The following is an 18257-nucleotide window of genomic DNA, read 5'->3' as shown; positions in this document are numbered from 1 at the left end:
GCCTCGGCGGGTTTAAATCACTAGTTGAAAACTGATTCAACACACTTTGATTCCCATTCATAAATACCTTTTCGGTCAAAAAACATCGACACTTTTTGGTCAAGAGGTAAAATAGGTGCAAAAATTATAATTGTTCAATGATTTCTTTCAACACAACACCCCTCCAGCTATGAAATGGTAACGCCCTCCGCTGCCCTCGGGTAAACAACTCCTTATAAGGGAATGCTGTGGGCGTCGCACGTATCGTGTGATGTGGCACAACTGTCCTGGCCGTTGCTCTCGACCAATAGGAAAGAAGAAACTGTCTTGCACAGGTGCAAGCTCTTGTGTCACGCCCATGTTTCAACACTTTTTACTGGTCATAAACAAAGGTTTATATACACCCACGTGACGCGCTCTCCACCAATACGAATAGCGAAACTGTCTGAGCTATTTATGAATCCTGAGTAAAATGCAGTTGTACCCAGTCAGTTTGCCATAATTGGTTTACAACTTGCCACTTCCCAGGTTGTATCATAAACTTGGGTGTGATCCCTGGCTACACGGCAGTTAATGGTTGTATGGCCTGATTTTGTGTAATGTATGCATCAGGCCTAACTTGGAGCTCTATTTAGGAGTAAATATTACTAATTTGTGAAGGAAATAATGACATTACAAATAGTTCAGTCTCATTCACGCATAGCGCATTACATGTCGATCACTACCGGCCCGAAATTGTTGCGCACAACGTCTACGAGGTCAAACTATACGGCAGTTGGCAAAGTAGATGTACATTTTAAATTTTTTGCTACTTCATAATCTGTTGAAGGCATTATTAGTCAATCATTTCGTGGTATTTTGATGTTCATATCTTGAAAGAATCCACCAGCTGTAATCAAATTTCAAGTTCATGTCACTTCATGACCCGTGTTACATTGTAAGTAATGAGAGCATGCCCCCGAGGCGTTGTGTATAAACAACCGCCCTGTCCTTCCCGAGCACCAGTGATTTTTTGCTACACAAGTACCAGGTACTTCAGATCACAAGGAAGATGGTGCCACCTTTGTTTACTGATTTCGTTAAACTAATACACCCGCTAACCGAAGTTTAAGTACAGGTACCACACGCTTAAGTTGGCTCTGCAACTTGCATGACCTTTGCATGTGGTATACGCAAAATGGACCTGTTCCACTCTGCGTGTGGGGGCGTTTGACTTGATGTATTATTCCGGAGGGCGTGCATAAATCCGCTTCATTGTTATTATTATCATTTTTTTATTAAAATATTTAAATCAAATTCATTGGCTGGGGTGTTGTATGTGACAGTCTTATATATTAGCACTCTTTTCAGTCCAACCATGCATGTTTATTATTACCGAACAACCTATCCCTGTGCAGCAATGGTTCGTTTTACAAACTTTTTAGCGTTGTCATCATATATCGATAGTCAAGCTATACAGTGTATGTGTACGTGTGCCGTGTGTCAAGCGTGCTGCGGAAAACCCATAATTTAGCAGTTTTTAACAAAAGAAAAACACCAAATTACAAACCTCTATATCGAAAACTTCAGTTGGCCACCACCTCAGTGTCTTCCTCTACCTGGCTAATATTTTGATCGAATGTGGCGAGTGTTTTGCGGCATGTACACCATTGAAAAAGCGTTGTGTCAAGCACTCATAAACTTGAGCAATCGTGCATAAAAGTCACGTTGCACGTGCACTGTGCATAACTGAGAAGCGACTTAGTAAAGTTGAATACTGACGATGGTCAATGTGAGACTCGGCGTGTACAAACTATTTGTAATGAAGAGTTTGACTTCTTTAATTTGTTACCTCCTTTAACTGGGAATGACACCCATCTTCCCACTCCAGAATGAGGGACTTGTCTCGCTTGCCTCCATTCATCACCGCTAGCATTGGTTACCTGTAAGATATCACCATGACTAAAGCTTAATCCTTGACTGGGTAGTCCGCTCATCTTTTGTCTTGTCATAATCAAACAAGGCTCTGAGGATGAGGTTGATATGGATATACATGATGCTTTGCTATATCTAGTTATATTCATTTAACTATTTAACAATTTTGATGTTAAAGCCTTGCTCAGAAACAGTTGTTGTTTTCAGTGTGTTTTGATTACAACACATCAGACCTAACCCTAACTGATATGATCATCACAGCGAAGGCATTAAAAGCTCAATTATTCGAAACTTTAAAACAAAACGCTTTCTTGTTGAAGCTTGATTGTAAGTTTGTTTTATAAATTTTTATCAAATGATGTTGTGAGTGTGTTGATTGGGATCAAACTGATACTTCTCTCAAACAAGTTTCACATAACCCTATAAGGGCCCTTTCAGACTTACAGGGAAGGGTGGATTTTCAAAAGTTCTAGATTTGTGTTCAAGAAACTTGCCTCAATTGTACATGTATCAAGGTCTGTATGCAGACATGTATATAGTTTCCAATATTTACATTAAAAGGGCACTTTTGGTAGTTGACCACTATTGGAAAAATAAAATGTTTTTCTCTTTAAAGATCTGGTGTAAAAAAAGCAGTAATTATAACAATTTCTGCCACCATGTGGCCTCAACCTTTCCATGTCCCCTTCTTCGATATCACTCTAGTCCAAATTGGTCGTACTTGATAAGATTGGATTGAGACCCTGTGTTAGGCAAATGTCATTTGCGCCTACTGGCCCTAAGTCTTTCTGAATCATTCACTTTGGATACTGAGGAAGGAATTGAGATTGTAGCATTTCAATTTACCTGTTTACAGAGAAGGTAGTTCTGGATACCAGGCTGTATGATGATAAGCAGGTCTCACACATTTAATTGTTGACATGTAGATGTTTTCGGAGACTGGAGCTGCAGGCAAACAAAACAAACACACTTCTTTTTGTTAAAAACAAATAAATTATTTGTAGCCAATTCAAAGTCATATGGTTGTATGGGTTCTTACTTGCACACCAAACAAAGATGACAACAAAATAGGGAGGCCCCCATCCTCAGGCTAGTAAAGTTCAGTTGGTAGAGTAGCGCGCTTGCACGCTAACCTGGAGGTAGTTGGTTCAAATCCCACTCTAGTCAACTTTTCTTTGCTACACCCAAAACAATTGAAAACATTTGCATTATGTAAACTTGCTTCCCATTAAATGATTTTGTGTAATGTTTACATCAGGCTTAAATACGAGTTCTGTTAAGGAGCAAGTTTTACTAATTTGCTTTTTCGCAAATTTACCTTTTTATCAAAAAGAGCAGTTCCTTAATCACAGGCCAGTTGAAGTGTAGACATCTTTGAAGATGGCAAGCCTTCCTGTGAAAAAAAGAAACAGTTGACCTCAAATGTTTACTTTTAAATGAAATGCTTTCAGCTTAGAATTAGTATCAAATTTACTTGCAGAACACCAACAATTTGAAAAAAATAATCAGAGGAACTTGTGCAAATCAAGATTATTTTAAGCAACAGTAATTGGAGATGGGGGGGGGGGGGTGGGGGTGGGGTCAAATTCCTTTAACAGTTTGCTTGAGGTTTTTGTGTTGGTGTGAAATTTATCATCAGTTAAAACAAACCAACATTTTAAGTCCAGTGATGAACTTTGTAGGCTTGGTTTCAGTCATAATGATTCTTCCCTCAAACAAGTTTCACTTAACCCTATCATTGGGAAGGTGGAGGGGCAAAGTTCTAGAGTTGTTTTTACAAAGTTCTGTTTTATGGCATGGATTTAGTTTAAAGTTTTAATCATTAAAAGTGCACTTTTCATTTGAGCCTACTGGCCCAAGTCAGTCTGAATCCTTCACTTTGGATATGGAAGAAGGAATTGGGACTGTAAGTGTTGCAACATACCTGTTTACAGAGAAGGTAGATCTTTATGCCAGGTTTTATGATGATATGTGGGTCACAGACATTCAATTGTTGACATGTTGATGTTTTGAAGACTGGAGCTGCAGGAACGAAAACAAAACAACAAACCTATGGTTAGAAACAAATATTTCAGACAATAATTTTGTTGTAGCCCAAACAACCATTTTTTTTTTTATAATCTATAAAACATGTTATAGCTTATAAAACAAAGACATTTTTGGCTTACTTTCCAAAACAGCCTTGATCAATGCTGAGGAGAGCGCAGAACCTTTATTAGCTTGGAAACAATTGGTTCTTTTCACATTTTCAAAAGATTGCACAAGAACTGTTGTATCTGAGCAACCAAGGATGTAAATATGTCTTTATCAAAAATTGCATTATTTGAATTAATGTTTAAAGAACCAATCTAGAATAACCCAGTGCCTCATCAATGTGATTAACTGTTAAATGTACAGTGAAACAAATCAGCCCGCTGTAATACAATTATGTAAACATGACATTTAAAACTTAAGGCTACATAGTTTTTGTAATATAAACATTAACTGTATTTTGTGGGTGTGGCCGAAATTATCACCAAGTGTAATTGGGTTGACACAACTTATAGCCCAAAATGATAAGGTTTTTCAAATTTGTTTACAAAAAAAGAGTTTTTTACAAAATTATTTGAACCAAATTATCAAGAACCAAGCCTTGTTGGGATTAAACCACTAGTTGAAAACCTCTTCACCACACATTGATTCCCTTGTTCATAAATACCTCAGACAGTTTTGCTATTCCTACTCTCTAAATGTAAAAGAGTCCCTTATATGGCTCTTCAAAAAGAGTGGTGATTATTTCACTCTGTTAGAGGGGGTTTCACTCCAGAACAGAGTAAAAAATCACTCAAAAAGATGCAAACTTCAATCTAAAAGGATGGAAGACCACTCAAAAAAAGAGTTGTCCTTCATATGGCAATTCAAAGAGAGCTTTTTCACTCTATTACATAAAGAGAGTATTGGTAAAGAGCGCATCACGTGGGGGTGTATAAACCTTTGATAATGAAAAGAGTGTTTATAACCAACTGGCTTCCGCGTGTTAACCGCGCTTCCTGCGTGTAGCCTAAGCGCGCGTGCGTGCACACAACCCACGTGCATCAAACAGACTCTTCAGAAAGTTTTTGACAAAAATTATTCATAAATACCTCAGACAGTTTCGCTATTCCTATTGGTGTAGAGCGCGTCACGTGGTTGTGTATAAACCTTTGTTTATGACCCGTAAAACGTGTTAATTCATGGGCGTGACACGCGACCTTGTGGTATAATAACCTGTTCTTATAAGACAGTTTCTTCATTCCTATTGGTCGAGAGCAACGGCTGAAAAGTTGTGCCACATCACGCGATACGCGCACAGCTTTCCCTTATAAGGAGTTGTTTACCCGAGGGCAGCAGACGGCTTTACCATTTCATAGCTGGAGGGGTGTTGTGTTGAAAGAAATCATTTAACAATTATAATTTTTGCATTTATTTTACTTTTTGACCAAAAAGTGATGATGTTTTTGACCGAAAAGGTATTTATGAATGGGAATCAAAGTGTGTTGAATCGGTTTTCAACTAGTGGTTTAAACCCGCCGAGGCCTGGTTCTTTATAGTTTACCTCGACTTCGTCTCGGTAAAATTATCAAGAACCAGGCCTCGTTGGGATTAAACCACTAGTTGAAAACCTCTTCACCACACATTGATTCCCTTATTTAAAACTTTGAATTTTCAATTGTTAAAGTGTCTATAATTGTGGTTTTTTTTACATTTTTTAAACGTCCGTTTAAGACCATGCAAGGTCGTTGCCGTGCGATAAAGGCTTGGGCCTTTATCACTCGGCCGTCGACCCTGTTGGCTTTAAACAGAGCTGAAGAACTCGTCGCTACCCTTTATTCCCTTAATAAAAAATAATCACTGCATCAGCCCAATTGCAAGTAAGTTTGCATTAATACAAATGTGCACTTTCCACAAGTTTTGCATAAATATGTCTACAGACATGCAAACATGGTGTGAATATTGAATTGAATTGAAACATTCCTTAATTTTAAACAATATTTTTATGTTTTGTTTTTTTAAACAGGAGAACCTAGGCAATTTTTAAGTGTATACTTGTAAATAAATAGCAATAAATCAAATAAATCAATCAGTCAATCAATAGAATACATCAGCCCCAAAGGTAAGAATAGCCATGAATGTCTGGAATTAGTTGTGGCCTTTATGTGAGTGTGTAGTGAAATGTAATTGAGTGGGCCAGGAGAGTGAATGTGGTTTGACAAGTAAACACCCAGTCATCAGCTGCATGCATGGGTTCAATTTCATCAAGCTGTTCAGCAAAAATAAAATTCTAAGCAACTTTGCTGAGCAAAAAATGAGTAGGGCACCAGTTGCTACAATGTAGACTTTATAGAATTTTGGCTGGTATCCAGTCTCTGTCAAGCAAGAGTTTTCTGCTACAGGCCTTATGAAATTGGCCCCTGATTTGTTGACACTACATGCATTGGTCTCACTTCTCTCTTGAAACTGTTGGGGCAATTGGCTCAATGAAACATTCCATTTGCTCAGTAAGCATGCAGTGGAAGCTAAGTAGTGCAATACTGGGATAAACTTGGAAGCATTGAGGCTAACATTATTATGTGACTTGCCCAGTGATGGACAGCAAGGCAACGCATTAAACTGCAAACTCGTAAGTTAGTCTTTTTATATCAGAAACCCATAATTTATTATTTTACATAGCTCTTTATCACACGCCCAGGGGCGTATTAAAGCACTCAGTATTATTTACTGCAAGGTATGGGGAGCTACGCTTTTAAGTGTGAAACCTATTCTTTATAGCACCGTGGTCACGGTTTACAAGGTTCTGTGGAGCAATATGCTGCGCAATATGAACACAGGGGCGAGCCCATTCTCTTTATGATAAGTACACTGGGTTCTTTTATAATGCAATACACAACATGCGGGACATACAGCTTTGGTCCATCTGAAGGATGCAGCTATAATGGTCAAGTGTCTGGCTTAAGGTCACAAGTGTCAGGGCTCTCGTACACTCTGCTGAAAAGAAACACCAGAGCATGAGTCCGGTGCCCTTATCGGCTCGGCAATGACACACCACTTTTTTTAAATAATTTTATTGATGGTGGATCTGTCATAGACCAGAGGGTTACTACGAACCATGGGTTTGACGATTTTGCTAATAAACTTTTCTCAAAATTTTAATTTGCCCATTTGCATCATCATTATTGCTTAAGTCTTTTTATCTTGGTGACTGTTCGATAGTTGACTATTGTCGACCAATGGTCAATTTTGACTGGTACTCGGCATGTAATATATGCCTAGGTTACCACGGAACATTTGTTGACAAATGGTCGCTGCTCGAACTTTGGCTTTTTGCAAGTATTTTTAAAACAATTTTTAGGTATAAAAAATAAGATTATCTTTAAGATAAAAGAATAGAATGAAGTCCAGGCACCAAAGTTGTAAACAAAAAAGGAAAACAATTCCCAAAAAGAAAAAATTGCAAAAATTGATCAAATGTACAAATCCCTATGTGATTTTCTTATATTTGTGCAGACCTTCGTTTTTGAGGAGCGCAATCGCGCTCGCGCTCCTACCGCGCTCCTGGGGCTGTTTTCAGGTGCGCGATCGACAGCGCTCCTCCGCGATCATTACGGTGTATTTTATTTATAACACAAAAGCAGATTTCACACCAGTCGTTGTTACTTTGCGTGCGACAATAAATAAAAGAAACATTGAACGCTAGAGGTCGCTTTGGAACGATGCACTAGCGTGATATTAAGCGCCCTCTATTGGTAAAATCTACACCAACCAGCAATAAACGCATTGAGACAAGACTCGACGTGTCACGTGGGAGTTTTAGCGCATTTCCAGGCGGCGCAAATGTGAGGGCGAAGCGCATACCGTCAGCGTACGTAGCTCAATCAACATCTGTTGTGCAATCTCGAGATTGAGCAGCGCAATTAACAGATTGCTAGCTTTAGGAACTCGCAGACGGGTACATTACTACACGTACGTAGGTACGTACACACACACGCTGCTGTATACGTCGTCCGTGTAATACACACTAGAACTACTACTAGATCAACCATGGATCAGCGACGTATTTTCTCGTAAGAAAATGTGTATTTTCTAATGCTTTATATCAAATGTGAAAACATTTTAGAAAAAGGAAACAATAAACATAAAATCTTAAAATCGTGCGGTATTTTGTCACACGGGAGTGGTATCGGGGTTGTTTTATTTTATATTGTCTGTAAATTTTATTTGTGTACGTCCGAGTCCGATCCGACCTAACCATTTTAGTAATCATAAACTGAGTATGGTATCAAACAAATTGAGCTCCTTGACAATCTAAGAAGAGTGATTTTTTAGGAGCTCAAATTGAGCTCCTGAGTATTCTCAGGAGCGCGATTAAAAGAGCTCCCTCTATTTCTATAAGCGAAGGACTGATTTGTGACCCCCCCCCCCCCCGCCAAAAAAGGAAAACATAAAAAAATTAACTCATAATAATAATAAATGAATATATAACATAAATTCCTGATTGTAGGTCTGCCCTTTCAAAACCAGGACTTTATAAACGAGACAACAAGCTTTCAAAATCAAATCTGCTCTCCCCTAGCATGTTTATTCTGGAAACATTTGTTTGCAAACAGTGGCTTGCACGCTTAGCAAGTCTGTTTGAACACAGCGCCCACTTTAATGAAGGTTGTCAGCACAAAAACTCACTGCGCACAGGATAGTATTGCTTAGAAAATACACGTTACCAGCCAAAGTTACATTAAGTTAGTTTTGTTGTGGCATGATGCCCGACTCAATTTTTGCTTAGCAAAAAAAATTGTTGCTTAGTGCGCAAGCCATTCTTACAACGCCCAATTTCATGAAGACTGTAAGCACAAAACTCGCTAAGCACAGAATTGTATTGCTTAAAAAATTTATTACCAGCCAAAGTGAAATTAAGTTTTGTTTTGTTGTGGCATGATGCCCGACTCAATTTTTGCTTAGCAAAGAAATTTTTTGCTTAGTGCGCAAGCCATTCTTACAGTGCCCAATTTTATAAAGACTGTAAGCACAAAAACTCGCTAAGCACAGAATAGTATTGCTTAAAAAAATACATTACCAGCCAAAGTTAAATTAAGTTTTGATTTGTTGTGGATGGTGCCCGACTCAATTTTTGCTTTGAAATGTTTTTCTGCTTAACAACAAACGGATTTGCTAAGCGCATAATCTATTCTTATTGGTTGCAAACCAAATTTTACAGAGTAGATGTGCTTAGCATACGAGCCATTCTTACTGGTTTCAAACACATTTTTGCTTAGCAGATTTGCAAGCCATTCTGACAGCGCAGCATTTCATAAAGCCAGTAAGCATAACAACTCGCTAAGCACAGAATGGTATGCTAAAAAGAAACAGGTTACAGCCCAAGTTACATTAAGTTTGTATTGTTGTGGCTGGTGCCCGACTCAATTTTCGCTTAGCAAAGAAATCTATAAAGCAGTTTATTTCTGCATGCTTTTAAAACAGCTTCATGAAATTGGGCCCTGGTTGCAAACAAATGCTAAGTATTCAAGCTAACAAGAATTACTACACAGTTAATAAACCTGATTGGCAACAACAAGTTTGCATCTAGCAAATTGCTTGAACACTAGCTTAGCAAATCTGCTTAGCTAAAGTTATTTTTTAACCAGTAATAACGGCCTGCATGATTAGCAAATCAGCTGAATTTTTTGTTTGCAACAACTGAGAATAGCTTGCACGCTTAGCATGTATCTGCTCTGCAAAATTAGGTTTGAACCGACAACAATGACTTGGCCTACGTGCTTAGCAATTGGCAAAAACACAAGTTTGCATCTAGAAACAATGGCTTGAATTCTTAGCAAATCTGCTTTGCAAAAATTTATTCGTATGCTTAGCACATATCTGCTCTGCAAAATTCTGCACGCTATAGCAAATCTGTTTTGCAAAAGCCAGTTTGCATCTAGCAACAATGGCTTGAATACTTAGCAAATCTGTTTAGCAAATATTTAGTTTGCAACAAGGGCCCAATTTCATGTAGCTGTGAAGCAAAAAAACATGCTTGACAAATTTGTTTGCTAAGCAAAAATTGGGTCGGACTACAAACTTAAAGGCACCTGGAATTAGATTTTTTTTCCTTCAAACATTAGAGTATATGTTCCTGAACATTAAAATAATTTTTTGAGTTATTGTTTTTGACGATTTATATGTTTAACAAATTAAAGTCACCTGGAAGTGGTATTTTTTTTAAATAAAGCTTTTGTCACTAAAATATGTGTTTTAACGAGAGGAATGTGAATAAAAAGTTAACTAAGGTTTATAAATATTAGTTTTGATTGTATTTACAAATTTACGAGTAGGCCCCGACCCGAGAGGGCGCTGTTCGTGACGTAATTCAAGGCGCGATATTTGAAGAGAAAATTTGTAGTCAGGCCCCCGTACATTACGTCTTTCAGATACCTTCTTCGATTTCCCACTAGCTGGAAAAATTGTTGGGACGGCGTCGTGTTTAAGAATGGCTCTTCTCGTCATGTCAAATGAGTGGTGTATCCCGGATTCGAAGCACGACGGCTCGAAGTGTTCGCTGCATAGCGCTGAAAAAGACGTCGGACCGGACCACTTTGCTCTAGATAATCTGACTTTCGCAGCCCACAACCGCCTATACTTGGGATCTGCAGGAAACAGATGAAGACTGACCCCATCTTTAGTTGTTTTGCTGCATCCAGCAGCAATACACCTGGTCGGCATTGCCGAAAAAATGCCAGAAAAAAAAATTTTTCGCAGCGTACAAACTTACGTCTTAGAATTACATGTACTTTTGCACGTATGTTTATCTACGCATCGAGGCAAAGTCTTCCTTTTCCTACGTCACAAAAGGGGTAGGCGGAGTCAACCCCCAAGCACTTAATTAATTTTTTTAACATATAAATCGTGACAAACAATTACGCAAAAAATTGTTTTATTGTTAATAAACATATACTCTTATGTTTAAAAGAAAAAAAATCCTATTTCCAGGTGCCTTTAAATAAAGTTGTGTGAGGGTGACTCCGCCTACCCCTTTTGTGACGTCAATCGAGGAAGACTTTGCCTCGATCGAACATCGAACACACGTATGTGCAAGTACATTCAAGTCCTGGACGTGGGTTTGTACATGTACGCTTTAAAAAGTTTTTTTCTTGCATTTTTCCGGCAATGTCAACCAGATGTATTGCTGCTGGATGCAGCAAAACAACTAAAGATGGTGTCAGTTTGCCAAGTTGTCCGGTCCGACGTCTTTTCCAGCGCTGTGCGGCAAACACTTCGAGCCGTCGTGCTTCGAGAATCCGGAATACACTACACATTTTGACATGAAGAGAAAAGTTCTTTTCTAAAACATGACGCCATCCCAATAATTTTTCCAGCTAGTGGGGAAGTCGAAGAAGGTACCTGAAAGACGTAACGAACCTAAAGGAGCATTTGCCTAACGTGAAAAAATCAGGAATTGTTTCAACTTTGAGGGCATGTTTTTAGCTTGCGCCAAGCGTCACTATGCTGTGTTGGCACTGCATGCGATTCATCCCGCCTCGATTGACGTCACAAACAGCGCCCGCTCGGGTCGGGCTTTTTTTCTAATTTGTAAATAACATGGAAACTAATTTATGTAAACCTTAGTTAGTTGTTTATTCATATTCCACTCATCAAAACACATATTTTAGTGACAAAAGCTTTATTTTGACAAAATACCACTTCCAGGTGACTTTAATGTAATTTTGCCTGGTAACCTGTTTCTTCCAAGCAATACCCTTCTGTGCTGAGCGAGTTTTTGTGCTTTATGAAATTATGAAAATTACACGTTTAGTAAATCTTGTTGGCAAAAGACTTTGCATCTCGCAACAATTGCTTGAATACTTAGCAAATCTGCTTGACAAAAAAAATGTTGCAACCAGACAAATTTGGTTGTATAATAAGATTAATGGTTTGCACAAATTTCCAGTGCCCCCACTCCCTGAAAAAAAAAAGAATAAAAAGGGAAAATGCCTTTTTTGTACATAAACGATTTGTTATCGGGATTGCTACTTCGACCAAAAAATGCCATGTTGGCCTCCTGCAGCGTACTCCTTCCAAAATAAAGCATGACTGAACAAAAAGATTACAGAAGTTCATGGGTACGAGCAGTGGCGTAACCAGAGGGGGGGCAGGGGGGGCGCCGGCCCCCCCGCTCAGAACCCTTGCCCCCCTCTTGCCCCCCCATATGAAATCAGAGATAAGTATATTCTTATAGGCCTTATATATAAATCGTTTAAGGCTGCATAAAATGCTGTCGTAAAACGGAAAACTTATATTCATTATCAGTGGGCCCTATGTGGACTATAACATGAAAGATGCGTGGAAACGCGCGCGATCGTATTGGCGGTAAATGTTTGTTGTGGTTTTGCGGTTACAGAGAGTGCAGGATGTGACAAAGTTCTGTTAAATACGTGGTGGTCTGAACGCAGACCAATAGCTCCGCAAACACAAAGTCAGATCATGGAGGTAGAAATTTCTACCTCCATGGTCAGATGCACTACAGAGAAATTTACTACAGCACAAAAATGGCCAGCGAAAAAGGTTGCTTAGACCATTTCTTCTCCTTTGAAGCAAGCGGTGCAATTGAGAGGTAGGCCTATTATTTTTAAATATCCGTTTCGTAACTAAAATGTGATTATTAAACACCCACAATTTCGATCCTGTGTTTTTGGCTTACACTTGTTACAATAAGGCCGAGTAAAAAAAGAAACATGTTTAGTGTCTGGGTTTCTCAAAAATAAGGAAGGAGGAGGGGCTTTTTAATTTTTTATTTCAAGATGGTCGCCATGAATGTCAAATATCAACTGTTTTTTTTCTGCTGCTGAAATACACAAAACATTAATGAAACAGTTGGTCAAGGCATTCAGACAAGACATTCAGATTTTTTTTTTTTTTTTGCTGAGATCATTTAAAATAACCCTTTTTCAAAAAAAAAAAGAAAAAAAAAATATGCATAAAAAAACTTAAGAAAAAAAAGAGGTGTCCTGTAAAAAGGAAGCGGGCGGGGACGCTAAACATTTCTATTTTTCTATTTTTACTTGGCCTAATATTATTATGTTTTGGGTATTTACACACCCACAAAGTCTAGTTGAGAATACCGTGTACAACTCTAAATTGGTACTTGTTGACCACAGTTGGTAATTTAATCCTTTTATACAGTCAAAAAGTTTTATCTTATACAAAATGACATGTTCTCTAAGATTTTGTTGTTTTCGCAATCTTTTGTTACATGCTGACTATAGACTGTTTTAGAACTGCATTGGTGTGTATCAACTATATATCAGTTAACATATTTAAAAATAATCTTGCACTTCTTTGGCCCCCCCCCCCCCCCAAATTTAATCTTTGCCCCCACTTGCCCCACCAAATGAAAATGTCTAGTTACGCCACTGGGTACGAGCCATTTTACAAAGCATTGCACATTAACTTTAGCACCAAAAAAAAAAGACAACCAACATCAAATGTTTCAGAAAATCTTCTTTCTTCATTGCGGAGCCCCAGCTAGAAGTGGGTCTGAATTTGCCATCTATTTTGGTTTACTTATCCAAATTTGACAGTTTATTCAAATAGATGTGCTTATGTACTCTAAATTGGACCAAGTTCAGCCAATGTACAATGGTATTGGTATCTGATACACAATTGATACCTTTTCTCGTCAGAAATTAAAATTTTAACTTCACTAAACCATATGAAAAACGGTAATTATTTCAGATATTTTAGCCAAAAGAGGGCGCATTTGTGAAAGTACCAAATTGAGCAAACGGCAATGTACTTCTTTGCGTATTCGAATACTCTTGGAGCAAATGTTTAATGTATTAAAAAAAAATATTTCTTCTACTACCAAAGGATAATTTTTAGTCAGCTAAAGTCCAAGAGGAAAGGGAATTGTTTGGCGGGTTGTTACAACCCGTAACTTTGTTGTTTTTCTTGACTATTGCGACGAACCATGAAACATGAGGAAAGATTAAATTGAGATTCTGACGACGCTGCACATGCCGCGTACGTCATGGTACATGGACCCAACAACACAGAGAACACAAACAATTTTACAGTTTTCGCGCAGCAGGCGCGCAAGGTCGTGCTCTAAACCTTTAAAAAGATTTACAGTAATTTCTTTTAACAAAATAATGAGACAAATGAATTCCTGTTTGGTAATTCGCACCCGCAATTTTCAATAAAAATGTTGGCTGCCTCTGGACTGAACAACGCATAAACTAATGCGTCTCAAACCTGTCACTTTTTGGGAAGAAAACTTTCCAAACTCCTCCTTCTATGCGAATAAAAATACTTTTGTACACTTTAGTTCATAAGACAAGGAAATTCTCAACTTACCGTCGCACTTTTCCAGTAGTTACTCTCGGAATTGCGATAAAAAACACACACATTTCTTTAGCAAAGTGATGGACACTTTTTGATGCCAGGCATTGTTTCTAGAAAGTTCAAGTTTCACGCACGGCAAGAAGCTAGAAGCAGAAAAAAACCCAGCCCATGGCCTTAGGTCACGCCACCCGTTCTCATTTGCATAACAAAAGCCGAAACTTTTCATTGGCACATCACCAAACAAGGCAGTAAATGGGCGGAGCTTTTACAGGACGACACCATTTAGTTTTAATGGGGATGATCTAAGATTTCTACTTGCATGTACTGCACTTATTTATTAATTATCAATCAGTGTTTTAACCAGCGGGATATGGATTGTTTAATAGAAGAACAATGTCCCCTGAAGATAAATGGACGACACGTAAAGAATACGACAGACGTTTCTTGTAAAGGTAAGGAGAATTTAAAAGTCAATCAATATTTCCCATCCGATAATTAACAAATTTTATTCGTTTCTGGAAGGTGCGATGGCTGTTTTTAACAAGGGGTAAGGAGAAATTAAAGCTTTATAATATATGTTTAAATCTTACAAGTGGAATGGGGGCTTTGGGATTTCTTTATCTGTTTTCCGCCAAACGTTCAAAGGTCCTAAAAACATGACAAAAGCTTTCCTTAGTTGTTTTTTTTTTAAAGAAAGGGATTTGTTTTTAAACAACATTCATACCTTGGAGAGTTTCGCTATTGGATGAGAGCGCGTCTAAACCTTTGTTTATGACCAGTAAAAAATGTTGAAACATGGGCGTAACATGACAAAAGCTTTCCTTATTTGTTTTTTGAAAAAAAGGGATTTGTTTTTTAAACAACACTACAACATTAAGAATAATAGAATATAGCAAAATTGCTCTCAAAACGAACCACGTGATCATACGCCCAGAGGATTACTGACACCTATTGCATAACAAAAACAAAGTTCTCTACATTATTGAAAAGAACAACCAAGAATTTGATAAATTTGTTTTTAAAAGATAATGATCACGTTTTGGCCACAATTTTTATAAGAATAAGAATGTTTGGAGCTTCGATAGTGAAATAATGTGTTTTTCGGTTTCTTTTCTCTTGGCGGCCGCAGTCGATGTGGCCCATCAATTAGTAAAATTAGTTCAGTGTGGAATTTGAACCTGGTGCATTTACAGTGTCGTAACCAGGGGGTGGGGTCACAGGGTGGGGCACACCCCCTCAGTTATGTCCCTGCCCCCCCCCCCCCCCACAAAAAAAAAAAAGAAGAAACTATGTCCCTGTTCCAAAATGCTGCCTTTTGTCATGTGATCTTGCAAGGGCTTTCACAAACAAATTCCCATAAAAAGGCGTTCTCAAGACCATTTATTGGTCACCAACCGTTTTGGGTTTTATCTGAAGCAACCATTCTTAAAGAGGTTTTTTACTTAATTGAGAGTTTGCAGAAAGTGCCAGGCAAAGTAGTTTGTCTTTTTTTTGAGTTTTCCTAAACTTTTGTACACAATAACTCAGTTGGATACAATAACTCAGTAATCTCAGAAGTCTAGTTGGTAAGACACTGCTCTAGAATTGCAAGGGTCGTGGGTTCCAATCCCACCCGAGTACTATGCCTGTGAGTATACAGTGCTAACACACATCGGTGTGGGTAAAAACCAAAATTAATATTCTTTATCCCTGATGCAAATTTAACATTAATATACACACACAATAACTCAGTCGACACATTTGCTTGGTTTCATGTTATGCTATCATGTTGTCAGAACACATAGTATTGTGACCCTTAGTTGACCCGAAGGTCAGATAATTGGGACAGAGGACTCGGCTTTTGTTGTTCCTATGTGAACTGATGTTATTTATTCTGCAAGGAAGTATAGAAGACGAAGGAAAATATATGTTGACTGGTCTTCTATATTACAACATAACACAGGTAAAACCGTGACATATTTCAGTTCAGTTCAGTTCATACAGTTGAAAACAAATAACCACGAGTATAAAAATGAAATAGGAATGCCAAATAATTAAACAGCAAAACAATGTATAGACATTTCAAAGGTAATAACTATAAAGAAATTAACGTGCTAGTTAACAGGCAGGGAAAAAGTTTAAGCATAATGCTTTTGTGCATTTCCCTGAGACAGACAAGGAATGGACACAACAGGGACAAGAAAAAAAACAAAAAACAAAGAAAACAAAAAACAAACAAACAATGACACTGACCATACTAATCAATATAAATAATTATCAACACAACAGTCTTTGTACAATTAGTGTATACATTACAATATCTACAATACAAATACATATTCAAGAGGTGTTGTTTCAGCTTCTTTGAGAATGAATTAAATGAACAAGACTTTTTAATATCAGAGTTGAGGTTATTCCAGAATATTTCAGTAGGATGGAGGAGCAGTAACACGAGGAATACACATACAAGACTCTCTCTGCACAGCAGCTTAGACCTGTTCTTCAACTGTTCATTGGTAGATACGCACTGGGAGTGTAAATCGCGACAGTGCCAGTAGCCAGTTGATCCGACGCTGGCAATGTTTTCATCTGAACCTGGTACACAGCTCAACCAATTCAAGGTGTCAGGGCATGGCCACTTCATCAAGATTAAAAGGACGGGCAGTGACCAAGTGATTGACAGCCTCTGGAAGGGTTCGCTTGAAGATTGTTACTTCAGCGGAGGCAACCCAGCCTCTCCCGGTTTCCTTCCATTAGCTGAACCACCTTCTTCATGGTTGAGAGCTTCTTTGCTGCTGAGCGGTATTCACAGGCCGACTCATGGGATCCTGGAGAAGACATCGTTGAATCTTGAAGCTGTGCTGTAATCCCATATTGCATATACTTCTGAAGAGCTAGGTAGAGGTAGACTTCATCTGACAGTAGCATGTCTGCAGCTAGCCTAAATGGGAATAAAATAAAAACAAAATTCTGTTAGAGGGGTGTGTTGCTGTTATTATTTAAGTGCAGCAACAGTTTAATAATGGACCACAGTTAATCTCAAAACACTTGCTTTATACACAGCTTGTGGTATAAAACACCGAAACACTACCCACAAAAGAATATGTGTGAATGTGATCGTTGTTGTATTTTTGTATATTAAGTAATGACTTTGTCTTCACTTAATAACAATTCTTTTCTTAGATTTTGTTTTGTACTTTAGTGTATAAATATATTAGTTTTGGCCCTTTTGGCCGCCCATATGATACACCGATCGACCGCCGCGAAATCTAAACTAAACGATTTAATAAAGGAAGCATGTTTTTAAAATAGAAAAACCATATTAAGCCGAGTGAGATTCACTGGCAATTATACGCTACGAACGAATGCTTTCTATACATTTTCTTTTACTCAAACATAGATCTTGTCATCGCATCAGTTTTTAATTGAGTCTTTATAATTATATCCTCCCGCCCCTTAACTTTCTTTTAAATTTTTATAAAAAGTCTCATTTCTACACCGTACTACACTTACCCTAAACAGTATATAATGCAACGTGGACTAATCCTCCATGCTCCACCAACATTGTCAATGTCATCCCACTATTACACGGCCCTGTCTCGTGTTTATTCCTCGAATGGGTCACAAAAACTTAAAAAATAAAAGTCTCATTCAAGAAATCCGTCTGCTCTGTTCCACAACCGTCGCGTTTTTTGTTGCAGTTGCCATCCTCGGACCCATGATATTTCGTTTTGTCTGACAGTAAAGTGGGGTCGATCGCAAGGGCAGGCACGAACGTGAGAACGAGGTACGAGATGGCTGCAAAAGAAATATAGTCGGTTGCCCTTCCACACAAAGAAAAATCACACGCTAATTGTCGTTGCAAAATAGCTTACGTCGGGGTACCGGGCTGTCATAGTAAATCAACGTAGACATCGCACGTGTTTATTTGTTTACCTTTTGTAGTTCGTGTTAATCTGCTTAATGTGTTGATTAATCACCTACTACACGTTCACTGTTTTATTGGTTTCGCGAACTTTTGGGCTCGTGATCGTAGG

The 18257-nt window shown here is 38.2% G+C and overlaps 1 long non-coding RNA gene across 1 annotated transcript; it reads right to left on the bottom strand.

Moving 5' to 3' along the window:
• Positions 1-1817: 1817 nt before the first annotated feature.
• Positions 1818-14343, bottom strand: LOC139940132 (uncharacterized). The gene is made up of 5 exons (XR_011786390.1): positions 14254-14343; positions 3818-3915; positions 3212-3286; positions 2740-2838; positions 1818-1901 (listed from the first exon to the last, which is right to left on the bottom strand). It is a non-coding gene; the product is annotated as an uncharacterized lncRNA (long non-coding RNA).
• Between the last annotated feature and the right edge of the window lie 3914 nt (positions 14344-18257).

Source organism: Asterias amurensis, chromosome 1 (genome assembly GCF_032118995.1).
Source record: "Asterias amurensis chromosome 1, ASM3211899v1".
NCBI lineage: Eukaryota > Metazoa > Echinodermata > Asteroidea > Forcipulatida > Asteriidae > Asterias > Asterias amurensis.
The sequence above is the reverse complement of the archived record's forward strand: the minus strand, read 5'-3'. Positions and strand labels throughout refer to the sequence as shown.